General features: G+C 37.5%; 1 pseudogene; it reads right to left on the reverse strand.

Annotated features, from left to right (window-relative positions):
- LOC109223485 lies at positions 1,543-3,257 on the reverse strand (annotated as a pseudogene).

Genomic DNA, 4,857 nt, shown 5'->3' on the forward strand with positions numbered 1-4,857 from the left:
TTACACCTCAGAGGAGTACTACTAGCTTTTGAAGCTGTCTCAGGACTGAAAGTGAACTTGGCAAAGAGTAATGTATTTAGTATTAATGCTGAGCATTGTATTAATGATCTGGCAGATGTTTTGGGTTGTAAAGTGGAGCAACTACCAACCACCTATCGGGGCCTACCACTTTAGATATAAGATAACAAGTTCGGAACATATTAAGAAATAACATCGAAAATAGCTTCAAGGAAAACACGGGATGCTAAAGAATTGCAACGAACAGAACGTTGAAATAGAATACATTTAAATTACATCGTTTTTACACCAATATCGTTTTTACATCGTTAAATTACATCGATTTTAGGAAAACATCGTTTTTCCCATTTCCAATAACATTACCTGGTACTAAATAAAAGCTACTTCCGGCTTCAATTACATATACATATTTATTTGGAATGTTATTTTTATTTTCCCCCAAAAGTTGATATTTCGCATATATGTGCGATGCTCCCTTATTAACAGAGTGCTAGTTGAAGCAAACAGAAACTAAGAGCAAAGAACAAATACCCACTGGGCATACCAACGTAACAGAGAGAAAGAGAAAGAAATAAAATTACATCAAACCAAACTAATCAAATATTAAGAAACAATAGTGAAATCAAAAAGCACAAGAAATAAACCAATATTGATAGCCTAATTCTAACAACACCTAGGTGAAGAAAAAGAATGAGATCAACATACCTCTCTGAATATTCAGAAGACATGCAACAATAATCTCCCTTTTTTAAGAACCTCCACAATAAGGAATCGGCTTGTTTCACGAAAACCTAGCTTCCTTTGGACAGCATCTTCGAATCGACCATAAAATAGATTTTGGAATTTGGGGATTTTGGTCTATCCTTGAGATGAATCTACAGGGAAAGTGAGGATTTTGAGATGAATCTACAGGTGAGCGTCTGTGAGAGAATTTTAGGAGATGGATTTTGAGAGGATTTTGGGAGCGTCTGAATTTGGATTTTAAGTAAAGAGGATTTTGAGGATTGGATTTTGAGAGGATTTTGGAGATGGTCTCGTTACGTGCGTATACAGGTGAGCGTCTCTGAAAAGGGAAAATAAAGATTATAATTTTAAGTTTTATATTATTAAAATTAATCAAAAAATAGAAAGTAAAAAAATGGGTCTCATTTGGCTGGTGGTACCTAAATTTTTTTTTTTTGGGGGGGGGGGGGGGGGGGGGGGGGGGGGGGGGGGGGGGGGGGGGGGGGGGGGGGGGGGGGGGGGGGGGGGAGGGAAGTGAAGAGGGAATGAAAACCGTTCCAATAAAAATAAATAATTTCGGAACCGTTCCAATAGATCGGTCTATTGGAACGGTGTACGGACCGTTGCGGCAAAATACTCTATTGCAACAGTTCCAATACAACTGGAACGGTTGTATAGTTAAAGTGTTCCTCTCTGTCTCTCAACATCAAAAAGTATGAAGCCAATTTCTTTTTGTTCTTGTCACGGTGGGGTATATGACACGCATGGTGCCTTATGGTCATTGACCAAAGACCTGAAGGATGTAGTGACAAATTTTCCTTATTGTTGGAACAGATAACAGTGCAAGAGTACAATATAATGAAAGAAGAAAAACAAGCATTATCTGATATCTCAGGAAATATGAAAATCCACCTATTGATTAGTAACTATGCCTCGTGTTTAGGAGAGAGGAGAATTTCATTGATAAGTTTGTCGATGTTCACATAAGATGATCCTGTTGGCTTTTGAGTAGCTTCTTCAGCCAACTTCTTCCATTCCAATGCCTTTTTCTGCATCTCTTTGCCTTTCTCCCCTGTTAACAACTGTCTTACAAGGATTTCAACTTCTTCCCTCTTCGCATTATTGTCGATCTCCATTCCGATGCCCAATTTGGTGCAACAAAACCAACAGTTAGTCGGTTGGTCTGCAAAGAACGGCCAGCAAATCATTGGCACTCCACTGCTAATACTTTCAAGGGTCGAATTCCATCCACCGTGATTTAGGAACCCACCGATTGCAGGGTGGCTAAGGACTTGTTCTTGTGGACACCAACTTGCTAGCATCCCTCTGTGTTTAGTTTCATCCACAAATTCAGGTGGAAGAACTGCTTGTTCTCCTAATACAATATCAGGCCTTATGATCCACAAAAAATCCAATTGGCTATTGGCAAGTCCCCAAGCGAATTCGATAAGTTGGTTCGAAGTCATTACAACAATGCTTCCGAAATTAACATAAATAACAGATTTCGGTTTCTTGGAATCTAACCATTCAAGACACTTTTCATCTTCTTTCCAGCACAAGCAAATGCAATGGTCCAATAGCATACATCGGAGGAAGAAGTGTTTGAAGTGATTCAAGAACTTCCTTCTCTAATGGCTCAAATGTATTGATAATAATAGCTCAAGCATTTTTTGATCTCTGTTTCTTGTAGGACATTCTTAATCATGTAATCATCTGGATTTGTAGTTCTTATGAAATCCGGAAGATCCCTCAAACGTATGTCTTTCATGCCTGGTATCCAATCCAGTGTTGTCTCCAAGTATCCATTTGTCAAGCAACTTTCATCTACAACTCCTCGAGGAAGAAACATTAACCAAAGGGATACATCAATAGAAAAAAAAGATTGAAAAAAAGAAAAACTAAGGCATGTCTACCTTTAAGTGGATTGTATCCTTTTTCAACAAGGTTATAGTAATGCATATAACCTAAAGAACCACAAGCAGCAAAGGTCCAGAAGAAATCTTGAGGGATGCCTAATTCTTGAGCAGCAGCGAGAGTGAAGCTCATAACACCATCTGAAATGATACACGAGATAGGTGGCACGTTTGACGAAGAAGTATTATTGAGCTTGACAAGTAACTCTTTGAAAGAAACTAAAGCAGTAGTGGTAAGGGATTTAGATAGGGAAGCAATATCTTGGGTTGAATCAGCATCAGAAGGTGGGAGGCCTTGAGGGAATAAGGGCCTTGAGACTTAAGAAGACGTCTATGGTTGTGTTCAGTATTGACAAAGGTAATATGAAAGCCTTTGTGATGCAGGATTTTGGCCAACTTTAACATAGGGCTAATGTGGCCTTGGGTAGGATATGGTATACAAACCGCATGACGATTGTTTAAATCTTCAGCACCAATGGAACACATTCTTTAGTTTCCTTATTGGATTACCTTCCCTTCAAACAAAAATACGAAAAATTTCTACGACTTTGGCAAGAGGATGAAGATGCACGCGCGCGCACACACATACACGTATATATATAGACTACACAAAAAGAGGCAACATCTAATATACTCTCTCCATTTTCATTTACATTACACTTAATAATTTTAGCACTATGACAGCCTTACTTTTGATATTGTCCACATCTGCAATAACATTTTGCCAGAATAGACCACACAAAAAGAGACAACATCTTATATACTCTCTCCATCTTCATTTACATTACATCTTATAATTTTAGCACTATGAAGGCCTTACTTTTGATGTTGTCCACATCTGCAATAACATTTTGCCAGAACATCATAATGACATATTACTAACGGCGTGCAACAAGTACAACCCCATGTTACAAAATTATGGCCATTCCCTAAAGAAATGTTAGACATAGCAGCTCGAAATGCAATCAAATTTCAATATGAACTTCCCAAAGCCACTATAAAAAATATTTCAGAACACTCATTTCGAAACAAATAGTAAATTTTTAAAATAAAATTTTAATTGTAAGAGCTTTAAGCTTAACAATGGTGGGTCTTCAAACTCACACAAAAATCAGATATGAAGTTTGAAAAAAAAAACTTTTAAAAATCTTTAAAATATTTATTGCACCAAACAAGAAGAAGTGCCAAATGTGACCAAACATGAGATTTGGTTGATCTTCAAACTCACAAAAATTCAGATCGGGAATTTTTAAAAAAAAAAGGCTTAAAAAAAGAAAAAGATTAAAATTTTATTTCACCAAACCACAAAAAGGGCCAAACCCGAGTAAATATGGGGTTTTAGCAGAAAAGCTATGGGTTTTTATGAAAAATGAATGGGTCATCATACTTCTTCACAAAGAGAAAGCTATAGGGTTTAGATAAAATGGGAAGGACATTGTTTGGTACGCTGGTTAAAATAAAATTGAAGGAGAAATGAAATGATAGGCAGGGTAATAGATTTGCGCCGCATGGGTAAAATTATAACTAATTTCCAAATGGGAAAATATAATAATTTTTTGGGTATGATATGTATTTAGAGTTATTTCCTCTTTAAATTAAAAGATGAAATGCACTCCAATGTCAAGAGCCAAAGTGCATCAACTTTTACAAATTAGATCAACAAAGCCCAACTATTAGGTATGGACACTTGTTGGATGGACAGACTTCGGTAATATAATGGTAGGTTAGTAACACATGGTTTAATCGTAGTATTGTACTCTAATTACTGTATTTTACGTGTCTTTGGGCTTAAATGATAGTGGATTACAGTTATTACATGTGTATGCCTTGCATGAAACGATTATGAGCTATTAAGGTAATTTGGAGCTAAATCGAACAAGTTGGAGCTTTAAAGTCTGAGCAGAAGCCCAAGAAATTAAGCTGGAATCACGTTTGGGGATCGAGGACCAAGTCTGGATGCCTAAACGTGGATGAAGAATTTACTCTAAGAAAAAGACACAGCCGCGCCGCATTAGGCGCCGCAAGGAGCGACGGGACAGTGTGAACTGGGTCTGAAAGGCTTGGTGCCAGCTCTCTGAATATTCCCACAAGTGCGCCGCACGGGGCACATGGCGCCTGTACAAAATTGTTAGAGTAATGTCCCATTTCGGCTAAGAAAGGGTTGTTTGTTCTGGGGTTATTTTTACATGGTATAAATATATCA

Source organism: Nicotiana attenuata, chromosome 3 (assembly GCF_001879085.1).
Source record: "Nicotiana attenuata strain UT chromosome 3, NIATTr2, whole genome shotgun sequence".
NCBI lineage: Eukaryota > Viridiplantae > Streptophyta > Magnoliopsida > Solanales > Solanaceae > Nicotiana > Nicotiana attenuata.